Source organism: Manis javanica, chromosome 7, assembly GCF_040802235.1.
Source record: "Manis javanica isolate MJ-LG chromosome 7, MJ_LKY, whole genome shotgun sequence".
NCBI classification, from domain to species: Eukaryota; Metazoa; Chordata; class Mammalia; order Pholidota; family Manidae; genus Manis; species Manis javanica.
The window spans coordinates 117324582-117337320 of NC_133162.1; the positions used below are offsets into that span (position 1 = coordinate 117324582).

A 12739-nucleotide genomic window follows, 5' to 3' on the forward strand; every position below is an offset into this window, starting at 1 on the left:
AAGTCATAGTTTAAATCTGAGTTTAATGCTCATCTTTATAAAAATTAAATGTACCTTTATTTAATTACATTTAAATAATGCAGTGTTTTTTGTTATTTGGAATGAAATCTCTTTTGTATATTTTTTAGCTAGCAATTACTTTGTGGTATTATTTAAGTATATTTAATTTATATCTGGAAAACTTATTAAACTCATTAATAACTTCTGCAATGATTCTTTTAGATTTCATAGCATACAATCATTTTATCAAAATATTTTGCCTCTTATAGTATTTCATTATGCTTCTTTTTCTTTTGTTTTGCATTTGTAAAAATTATTCAAAGACATTTAAAATAATATTAGTAATAATTAATAGCCTTATTTTATCCCTTGGAAGAATTTCTAATTTGGAGGGAATACTTCTCATTGAGTTCTATTATTGGATATAATACTGACTTTTGCATGGAAATAGTTCATTATTTTTAAAATGTATTTTAGAACAGGCTCAGAAACTGGGGAGACATGTCCAAAGGACACAGCAGCTGGCTTAGGGGGTATCCTTTTGGGATAAATTTGAAATGATTGAACTATCAAATATAATGATAGAAATGGGTTATGACACAATGAACTAAAAACAGTATTCCATGAGTCTCCACACTAATATATAAAGGAAATTAGAGAGAAGGGGTAAAGGGAATGTGCTTTTTACAGAAGAATGCCTGCTAATAAATATAGAAAGAAAAATAGAATAGAAAATCACCTTTATTTACAACAATTATACTAATAGATTTAGGCAACAGTCACTACTTGATGCTAAAATTATTGGGTAAAAGACTGTTTGGAAACAGGATATTCACATGGTCTCAAAGTATCATCTCATGGATTACTTAGTAATTCGAAAGAAAAAGGGAACTTTAATGGAGAAATATGCAGGTATCATTTTAAGCAAGACCAATAAACTTCACAACACCATTAAAGGACTTTCTGTCATCATGTGCTTCCTAATATAATACTGTCTAGAAGGGCAAGATGCCACTTATGTTGTTATATTCCTGTCAATTGTTTTAACCTAAGTCTAATCATGATGAATTAACCAGACACATTCAAATTGAGGAAGAGTATAAAAAACAATTTACCTGGACCTTAATGTAAAAACTAAACAGGACTAGAGAATTGCTCTAGATGAAAAGAGAATGAATATTGATTCGATCCTAATTTGAAAACAACAATAGTTTAAGATACTTTGGGGACAAATGGCAAAATGCAAGTATGGATTATAAATTATATTAAATATCAATGTTAATTGTCCTGATGTTCTGAATATGATCATTTTATTATCACAATTGTGTAGAGCATTGTTCTTAAGAGATACATACTAAAGTTTATATGGGTCAAGTGCCTCAGTGTGTGTAACTAATTCTCCAATAGTTCAGAAAAAAAGTGTATATATATATATATATGTGGATATGCACAATCATAAGCCCATACCCATGAAGTTGGGAGGACAAATGTGCAAGAGGTTAAAAATTCATTAAACCAGGTGAAAGGTAATTGAATGTCCTATGAGGGTAGTTATTAGACCCTTCCTTAAGTTTGAAATTTTTCAAAGTTGAAAAAGTGAAATTCATTTTTGTAGCTCATATATAATTTCAAAAAATTATAATTTAGCTATCCTATACCCACAACTATATATTCCTGGATAATTCCTCTAACAATTTGTTTTAGTTTGTTTTTTCAGCCTATATAAGAAGTTTGTGTGTGTGTGAGTGTGTGTCTGTACACGTATATATATATATTTGTGAGAAACTGTAGTGTCTATATTGAAATAATATTCCCCATGGAATCTTCTCAGCATGTATATTTTTTATTGGATATTCTCCTCTACAAAGTATCTTGAAGTAGAAACTTCTTTCCTCTTTTAAAAAACTATACTGTTTATTACCTTGTTTTGAAATGCTTTCCTAAAATGGCCTAATAAACCTTTATACCAAATACTCTATATTTGCCACAAAATGAATGTCTTTATGAATTTTTCTGATATTTCAAAATAAAATTAGCATGAGGAATTACCACTTTGCAGTTCAATTTTCTAATACTTGATAAAAACAGTCTATGAGTGCTACCTCTCTTAACAAATTTATAATTTTTAAATGCTTATCACTGAGTATCTGCTTTCCCTTTCTATACTTTGCCATCCAATTCTACTATTTCTTATTTAAATCTAATTCCTATCGTATTCTAATTCTTGTCATTGTCAGTCTCATTTGGTCTATTATTATAGTGCTGAAATTGAAGAAAAGACGTCTTTCAATTGAACATAAAAAATTCCTAGGAGGCCCAGTTTTGTCATTGACTGACATTAAAATTCAGACATCTCTTTGGTTGTCTGAACATCTTGGTCAGCTGGTAATCTAAAAATTTCATTAGACCAGATAGGTAGCAATCAGTAATGAAGTACTCTAGCATAGAGTGAGTCTGCCATGCCGTCTTCATTGTATGGTTTCTGCATCTGTTCACTCTCAAACTGTAGCTAAAACTCCTACTCATTTTATCACACACATTCTCTAATACTTGGGATGATGTTGGGGTTGAGAAATAGATGGTTTGACTTGCAGTTCTTATAATTCATTTAATGATCTAATGATTGATGTTTCTCTTTCACATATAGAGTTTAACTCTTAGGTAATAGCAGGTACCTAATATTTCATCTGATGGGAATATTACTTTTGAAAAATTTTCTTATTTATAGTACCTACTCTCAAACTTGTAACATTATTCTGTTAACGGTTTCTAATCTCAAATTGTTTTTGACATCTCCAGTTTTGTTAGAGAATAGAGTTGCTTAAAATGACACACACAGAAGAACCATTTCACTACATCATTTGCAGAGGAATGTGAGTAGCCTCAGTGCACCTTATCTGTTGTTAACAGCCATTTTCAGCATGGAAATTTTGCTAGGAAAAATAGGGCAGGATGGTGAAAGTGGATTAATAAATGATGTGCTCATCATTTTGCATTTGTGCCCCACTTTTTTCTTTCTCAATAATCTGAAGATGACTTTACACCATATGGTAAACATAACACAAAACACAATTTTGATTCTTTTCTATTTTTAAAAATAATCTTGTTATTACCAAGTAACATTTTTTTCTTTTAGAAAATATAGAGGAGGTTAAAGAAAAGATTAATTACACCATCCAGAGATAATTATTTGGTGCTTACCCTACTGGATATTTCTCTTTAAGGATTTTTATTTTTTAAATGAGTTCATATTGTATATATTGTTTTGTTACTTGAATTCTTTACAAAATATTGTGAACATTGTTTCATAATATATTAACAATATTTTGTGGACATTAGTATATTATATAAACTGTAGCTAAAATGCCTACTCATTTTATCACACACATTCTCTAATACTTGGGATGATGTTGGGGTTGAGAAATAGATGGTTTGACTAGATGGTTCTTATAATTCATTTAATGATCTAATGATTGATGTTTCTCTTTCACATATAGAGTTTAACTCTTAGGTAATGGCAGGTAGCTATTCAGTAATATATTGTGGACATCAGTACATTGACAGTATATCGTGGACATCATAAAACAATATATTTCATTTTCTTCACTATTTTATATGGCTGTATAATATTGTGTAGTTGTTCCATAACTTATTAAAGCTTCCTAATGTTGATTTAAATTTTTTATTATACCAGTGCTCTGATGACACTGACAAAATAAATGTTTGGGCATAATATTTTTTGAATAAAAAATATAATAGCTATATAAAATATAGAAAAATATTAAAATATATGAAAAATATAATTTTTGATACATATTGCTCAACTACTTTTTAAAAGTACTCCATACTGAAATAGATTCATGTACTTTTAGAGAAAACCAATAAGGAAGGTGGCTGGTTTAAATATTGTCTGAAAACGCTAGATAACCTGTTAGCACACTGTAGAATTGATGGTTAATGATCTGACGGTGTGAATAAGTTAATTACTATCATTAGTGTAACTTTTAACTTACAAGTTAGTTGCAATCATTAGGAACTTCTGAATTCCTGTTGGTTTCTTCTGTTCATTTTTCTTTTATATAGCTACTTTTCTCTTGTTTTATAGGAGAATTTTTGTATTAAGCATATTTACTAGTTGGTAAGTTATAAGTATTTTTTCCAGTTATGTGTTTTGCTTCATTGTGTATCTTTTACTGCATTTAATTTTAATTTTTGTTTTGTTAATTGTTTCATTCTTTTATGGTTGCTGGCCTTTGTGTCAAGTTAAGAAAGAAAATCACTACTGCAAGATCATAAAATTACCTTCTTGTTTTAGAGATAAAATTCTCTTTTAGAGATTTTATCATTTTTGTTTTCTACATTTAAAGATTTACCTAGATTTAAAAAATATGTAACTAGTCCTGCTCCTCCTCTACTCCTCCAGAATACATATTGGAAATGGTATGGTCCTTTTTAGGTTATTGCCATGACTGAGAAAGCACTACTGGTATTCAGTGGTCAGGAGCCAGGGATGTCTGCCAGACTCCTTTATTGCACAGGACTTCAATGGACAAAGAATTTCTGAATCCTACTTGACTTTGAACTGTCCTGCCAGATCTCTGAATCTTACCATTGCTTTCTGCCAAAAACAGTCTGAAAACTAAACATCTAAGAATTATGAATAAAAATAACAATGAATTTAATTCATTGTTTGGAATAACTGAGTTTAAAAATAACATTTGAGTATGTGGAGAAATTCTAAATTTTGTGTACCAGGGGAGTATATAGATTAGTACTTTTTTGTTTTAGTCTTGATTGCTCCTTTTCCATGGTAGTATATTCTTGTTTTATTAATACCTCTCAAATATAACTGAAAACAAAATTGTAAATTTCAATCACCCCTCCTGTTTCTTGCATTATTTCTTTTCACTGGGTGCCATGTGCATAGCTTGGTCATAGTCTTCTCTTTTGAGCTGCTGATTCTCTTTTTATATCCAACAATTCTTAAGTGTTTAGGTCTTCATTAATAGTATTGTTACCTCTCTTGGACTCCTTCAGCGCATAGGTAGGTCTTGGTTGCAGGGGTTTCCTGGCAGTAGTGGGCTGGGAAACAGCGAATTTTTATTACTGAGTATGATAAAGTTGTAGAAAAGAAGTTCAGTCTGTTAATATATACAAAGGCCAGATAAGTCATTCCTTGTTATTTTCTGCTTTTTTATATAACAAAGGTAAGGTAATATAGTTTGAATATATAGCCTTTTGGTGATGAAAGATATTTAAGAATAGTATCTGAGAGAGTTGAAAAAGACATAGCTTATAAATAATTTTCCATAAATATCATTTCTTTCTTTTTTTTTTTTTAAGCAAGTACGCACAAGAGAAGCTGAAAAAAAAGGCAATTCTAGAATGTGAAAGCATCTTTGGAGATCATGATGAAAAGGTACATAGCTATAGTTTCTATAGAATTTCAATAACAAGTGCAGAAATAGATTTCTTATGGCTGTTTGTTCTTTTTCAATTAAAAAATGGAGTTTATGTAAAGAGCTAAGATATATATAATCCAAGGTTTTAGCCATTTGGAAGTTATTTTTTATCTAACCATAGAACTTACAATGCACAAAAGAATTGAGGAATTACATCACTGTCATAAAATTTCTTACATAACACTTCATGCAGCTGGACATTGCGTTGATGCTGGAAAGAAACCAGTTGTACCTAGTTTGCCAGTTCAAGATATATCCATATATTTTTGAAAGCCAGATGAAAGGGTAAAGTTATGTGCTGTTATAAATAATTAGAGAGCCTAACCAGAACATAAACTGGATAGAGAAAGAATTCAGTTCTGTATAGAAAAGAGTACTTATATGTAAACTACCACCGCAGCTACCGCCACCATCATCATCATTGTCACATTTATTAGTGTTTATTCAAGCACATAGGCAATAATCTGTGTGCTTTAAATGGATTATCTCATTTAATATTTCATAAGAACCCAATAAAGTAGATATCATTATCCCCATTTCTTGCATGTGGAAGTTTAGAGCAAAGAATCTAAGTAACTTGCTCAAGATCTCATAGCTAGAAAACAAAAAATGCCACACAGACTGAGTTAAAAATTCATGTTTATAGTATGGGGTATATTCAATACAAAGAGTTTGGGATCTGCTCTACTACACTGTGAAATGTTCACTGAGTCCTGGGAAATCTTCACATAAAGTATAAAACACCATAAAGCATCTTGTCCTACTTATTACTACAGTAGGCATTACTTTATTCTACTATAGCTCTCAAATGGTCACCACTGAATACCCAGCATTTATCACAATGCTGACTCTTAATTAATATTCAATAAATGTTCACAGAAAATGAATGAACCTCTATAATAATGTTCCTCTTGACTGACACTAAAAAGATGGGAGATTTAGTCTCCTACCAAATAAGTTAGTTTCAAAATGTGCCCCTAAATTACAAAAATGAATTAATTTGCCATAATAAATTACTGCCCTAAGTCAACTGTATTTTTAAGAAAAACTATTAAAAGTTAATCATTTTATCTTTACAGTGATTAATATTAAGTCATTGTATCTGATAATAGTTTAATGCTAGAACTGATCTTGTTTGGTGTTGGTCAAACTAGGGAGCACATGACAAAAAGGATTTTAATCTGTTCTTTCCCCCTTACGAAGGTGACATGTCCACAGGTCTCCTATGGTAGATTTCATTCACAAGTAGTTTATGTTAGGTAAAAAGGTGATATGTAAGATATTTTAACAGCTTTTTTGAGATATAACTTACATGTAATTCACTTTAAAGTGTACAGTTCAACAATTTTTAATATATTCACAGAGTTGTGTAACAATCAACTCGATAAATTTTCAAGTGTCTTAATTAACCCCCCAAAAAAACATGTGCTCATTAGGGGTCACTTCCTATTTCTCCCCACTCTCCACCCCAAGAAATCACAAATTTACTGTCTTTCTCTATAGATTTGTCTATCTTGGACATTTCATACAAATGGAATCATATATTAGGTGATCTTTTGTGATTGACTTCTTTCATTTAGCATGTTTTCAAGGTTCATCCATGTTGTAGTATGTATCTAGCTTCATTCCTTTTTATTGATGAATAAGATTCCAATGTATGGATTGTACCCGATTTGTTTATTCATCCATCAATTGATGGACATTTGGGTTGTCCCTAATCAAATGCATGATTTACAAATGTCTTCTCCCATGCTGTGGGTTATCTTTTCACTTTCTTGATGCTATCTATTGTAACACAAAGCTTCTGAATTTTGGTGAAATATTTTTTTCTCTTATTGTTTGTACTTTTGGTGTCATATCTAAAGAAGACTTTGCCTAACCCAAGGCATGGATTTATTGCTATGTTTTCTTTTAAGATTTTTATAGTTTTAGCTCTTACATTAAAATTTGTGATCCATTTATAGTTAATATTTGTTTATAATGTCACAAAAGGGTCCACTTTCATTCTTTTTCAAGTTGCTCTCCTGTTGAACCCAGCACTGTTTGTTGAAAAGACTGTTCTTTCTCCCTTGAATGGTCTTAGTATCCCTGTTAAAAACCAGTTGACCAATTAATGTCAGAATATTTCTTGACTCTTAGTTCTGTTCCATTAATCAACATATTTATATCTATGCCAGTACCACATTGTTTTGATTACATCAAGTGTTGGTTCTCTTTGCTCTTCTTTGTCAAAATTGTTTTTGTTATTCCTGCATCTCCATTTGAAATCCTGATCAGCTTGTCACAGCTTCAAAATTTCTGGATAGGATTTTGTAAGGGATTATGCTGAATCTGTAGATAAATTTCAGGAATATTACTGTCTTAACAGCATTAAGCCTTCTGATTCAGCAATGTGGCATATCATTCAGTTTATTTACATATTCATTAATATCTTACAACAGTGGTTTGTAATTTGCAAAGCTTTAAGTCTTATACTTTTTTTAAAGTTCATTTCTAAGTATTTTCTTTTCATGCTATTGTAAATGGTATTGTTTCCTTAATTTCACTTTGAAATTTTTGATTGGATTGAATACATAGAACAGTATATTAACATACAATTAACTTTTGTATACTCTTCCTTTATCCTGCCATCTTACTGAATTCCTTTATTAGTTCTAATAGTTTTTATTATAGTTCTATTAGTTTTAGTTTTTATATATAGAAAATCTTACAATTTTTTATATGTATATATATTTTCTATATATAAGGCAATGTTCTCAGTAAATAAAGATCAATTTACTTTTTCTTTTCACAATGGCTTTCTTTTCTTTCTTTTCTTTGATTTTCTTGCCTAACTATCCTGGCTAAAAACTTCATAATGATACTGAACACAGTGGTAAAAGTTTTGTCCTGATCCTAGGAGAAAAACATGCAGTATTTCATTATTAAATATGATAATAGGTGTGGGTTTTTCATAGATGCTCTGTATTAGGTTGAGGAAGTTCCTTTCGCTTTCCTAATTTGTTAAGGAAATGTTTAAAGTATTGGATTAAAAGTATTCATTACTCCATTCTTACACTGGATTCAACATTTTGTGTTTTTGAATCCACATCACATAGAGACAGGAGTAACTAAAATATCCTTCAGTTATATTAACAGCTCTTCTGTTATCTATTAAACAATGCTTCTACTTTCTAGTTGTTTAAACCTGGGCAATTTTTACTTCTGTGCACCTGAGTTTCCTCATCTGCAAGTTGGATTTGATAGATTTTAGTTCCTACCTTATAGGGCCTTTTAAAGACCAAACTATTTACAAGTAAAGCATTTAGAAAAGCAGTTGCCCCCATTGTAAGGACTGATATATAGCTTAGATGTTGTTAAGAATATACATAATTTATGCATAAATTAATCCCTGTACTTTTTTCCACATGTACATCTTATTTAGAAGGCATTTCATAAAGAAAATAACCTTTTATTCCAAGCTTTTTTCAACCTATTGATTATTTTTAACATGATACTCATATTTCTCTTCGAAGAATATTTAAGCAAACTTGTCTATGGCTACATATAGAGCACCTACAAAATTAGGTAATACAAGACTCAGAAACTCTCGTTCAATTTTTGGAAAGTTTTTCTATCATTTTGGCTTAAATTTATGCCTTGCCTGTTCCTACAGATGACTTCAGTTCTTCAGATCATGTTTATTTTAAAAAGCCATGTAGTGCATCTGTAAAAATGCTTGAGAGGCATCTTCCTGGTTTTAATATTTAGTTAGCTGAGCTACTTCCTTAGATAACATGAATGAACAGCTATGAGAAGCAACACATTTTGCCATGAGGAACTAGATTCATCAAGGACATCCTAAAATTTAAAGAACCAAGTTTGTAGACTTTTTATATCAGAGTTAAAAAAATCATAATTGTATTCTAAGAATTCTCTAGGTGTAAATTGAAAGAAGACAGGTACAGCTTTTTCTTATTGACTGTTGGTATGAGGTAGACATGTAGAGGTGAGAAGTTTCAAAGTGAGAAATTCTTTGGATTTCTTTGGAATCAACTATGGGAGCACCAGTTTCAGCATGTTAATTTTCTTACCTTATGAACAACCTTTGTGTATGATTTACTCTCATAAAATTTGAGGACCACTTTTAAATTGTTTTTTAACCACCTAAAAAAACCCTCTAGATTTAACTGACCTCCCCACATTTGATAAGAATGTAATTTTAGCACAAGCAGTCATTTAAATACACCTCCTAATGCAGAGATAAAATAAAGACCCATGGCACTGGAAATAATTATCACGAAACTCTTGTATTAAAGCAGTTCCCTTTCTCCTTATACCCTCACTAAGTTTATTAACTCTTGACATAGTTTTCTATTTTTCCAATACAAAAAAGCTTACAAGAAACACCTGAATATAGAAATTTGTAAAAGTGTTTGGAAAGAAAAGGGATGACATCCTTTTAAAGAACAATGTGAAAAATGAAAGACATTAAATTTATGATACGCTGACACTGAATATGTCAGTGTATCATAATAGATGGACTGGAATAATCGAGTAAAGTTAAAATCATTCTTTACTTTTCTACTTTGAAAGGCAGGAATGCATATGGTATATTTTAATATGCTTTTCTTCAAAATGATTACATTTTTAAAAAATTGACGTTTGATGAGGTCATTATCAGTTATTTAGAAAATTATGTCAGTTTGTTTCCTAAGAACTCCAGAAGTAAAGAATGTGCTATTATTTTTTTTAATTTTGAAAGAGTTTTAAGAGATAGAAAGTGAAAATCAAGTGTAAATGCTCAACTCCCCACTGCTTTCATCCCTGAAGCATTAAATGTTAATTCTTCTGCACCTTTGTAATTTTTCTTTTATATATAAGCATTACTATATTCCCACTATATCAAATGCAAAATTTTTCACATTTTAGTATTTCTGAAATTAGGATGTGTCTTACAATTGCTTTATAGGTTAAATTCAATGCATTTTTTTCCAGAAAGACTGGTATTAAATGAATACTGTCTGAAAAAATCAAGGAATAGAAAAGATAATCTATATATAAATGAGTAAAAAATATAAGTACATATATGTTTGTAATATAATAGAGAAAATGTAGTTATCTAAATATAAGAAATATGTATATGGTATGCATATAAAATACAAACACATGCAGTCCCTCTTTTATATACAAGCGGACTATTTGTACATACTGTTACATGCTTTTTAGTTTGATGTTTTTGAAATACAGATATATATATATATATAATGACCATATTTCCTCAATTCTAAGAAGTACTTTTTCTTATTTTAACATCTTTGAGGCCAGGTTATATTCTACCCCATTTCTAGCATCTAGACTCACTAAAAACACAATAATTAATTCCTGGCTGCATATTATTCCATGGTATGAATCTGTCATAATTTTTTAATCAGGCACTATTTCATTTTATCTAAGTGCTTGTAAATTACATTTCTGATCTGCACATATTTTGAAAGTAGAATATTGGTTACTATCTTGTTTTTGTTTTTTTTCTAGTCAATTCACAATATTGTCATCAGTCATCTTTCTAAAAGGTAAATGTGATCACAACAGACATGTAATATAGTATTATAATATTCCCTCTGCCTTAAATACCCTTCTCAGATTTTCACTTTCCCACTCAGACTTCAGGGCTCAGCTTTGGTGTTATCTTGGAAAACTATCTTCAACCTCAAAGGTGTGTCCACTATAGCCCAAAGCCCCCTGAGTTAAGTCCTTTCAGCACTGATCATATTGTACTATAGATGCCTTGTTTATTTTTCTATCTTTTTTATTAGGCTTCCTTAAGGTCTGGAACTGTGTAGCTAGCACAAAGAGTAGGTGTCATTTAATAGGTAAGTTAATATTGAAATAATGAATAATGCTGTGAAGTGTTTCAAAAATGTTTCCAAATACTTTTTAAAAAGATTATCTATGAAATTATTTTTGCTATGCTGAAAAGGAAAGAAGAAAGAAATTTATAGAGCTGTATACTACCTTAGGAGGAAATGAAAAATACATTTGTATTATAAGTACATGCTTTTTCCTCTGCTTTTAGCTATTTTAAGAGGAAGCAGTAACTAAAATAAAAATGTGTGCAAGAAATCTGTTATCCTGCCAACCAGGGCATTGAGAATTGTGGGTCAAGAAGTAGGTACCTTTTCAAAAGAAAAATTACTAAAGGATTTGTATGAAAAAATATAATCTTAGTTATTAACTAAGTGTTACTTTCCATATGTGGTAATTAGAGTGTTCATGCTATCTCTCACTACATTAGAGAGTGCTTTCTCCAGGTGCTTCCTTCCCATCTGCCACACACACCAAAAGGAAAAAACAAAGTTCTTAAATTTCTTAGAATGAGGTGTTATATGAATTACAGTGTTAAGAGGAGGCCTCTAACCCAGGCTATTTTAATAATGAGGAACAATAATAAGATCATCTTTTTCCCCTAGTTGTTTATACTTACACAGTTGTTGACAATCTCATATCCAGCATGACTACATAATGGAGGGCAGTCACATGTACAACACATTCCTTATTCAAAAAAGCATGTCAGAATGCACTTTGTTGAAAGAGAGAGTATGTAATTCACAGTGTAAGAGTAATATTGGATACTCCTTAAAAATAAAAATTTTTGGTTAACTTTGGTACTTAATTATTAGTAATAAATTACTGTGAAACCTTCATTAAGAAACCATATTTTAAAAAGCATGTTTACATATATTACTGTACGTACATACACTTCATACAATATGCATATTATTGATCATTATAATAGCTCTGGGTAGAAAAAATTGGCAGTAGAAAAGGTCCTGGTGTCCTGAAGGCCAATAACAAACAGTTGTTCAAGTCACACAGTAATTAGGATTGGAATAGAAGCTAAATCCCAGGTTGCTTGTACCATGGGCCTGTCCTTTTGTCTTCATACCAAATTGCCATGTAATGGACTAAGAATGACAATCAACACTAAAAAGTAATGCATATATTTTCATACCCACATGTACACACATACACATGTATTGCTGAATCACTCTTTAAATTTCTGAAAACTGTTCTACCAGCAGCAAATATCTAAACTTCACTTCTACCTCTGTCCTAGAAAAACCTTAATTGAAATTAATGGGTTTCATGTGTGTAAAATGTTTGAGCTTATTCAGTATACCAGCACAATTCCTGTGTCTTTAAGAAAAAAATGTGGCATCTGACTGAATGTTCCTATCAGCACCACTCTGAGATTTAGCACAACGTTTTGATCTTGTAAGAGTTGAAGCTTTAGC

General features: G+C 30.6%; 1 protein-coding gene across 13 annotated transcripts in view; it reads left to right on the forward strand.

Moving 5' to 3' along the window:
• Window positions 1-12739, forward strand: part of MBD5 (methyl-CpG binding domain protein 5) — a 437517-nt gene that overhangs the window by 82371 nt on the left and 342407 nt on the right. For 7 of the 13 annotated variants that reach the window (XM_073241402.1, XM_073241404.1, XM_073241403.1 and 4 more), the window contains one exon: window positions 5344-5419. The exons of 1 other annotated variant lie outside the window; for it this stretch is intronic. The gene's annotated coding sequence lies outside the window, so the exon portion shown is untranslated. Of the gene's footprint in view, window positions 1-5343; window positions 5420-10979; window positions 11161-11260; window positions 11318-12739 lie in introns of those variants that run through there. 5 more of the 13 variants (XM_073241408.1, XM_073241406.1, XM_073241407.1 and 2 more) reach the window with 4 other exon arrangements.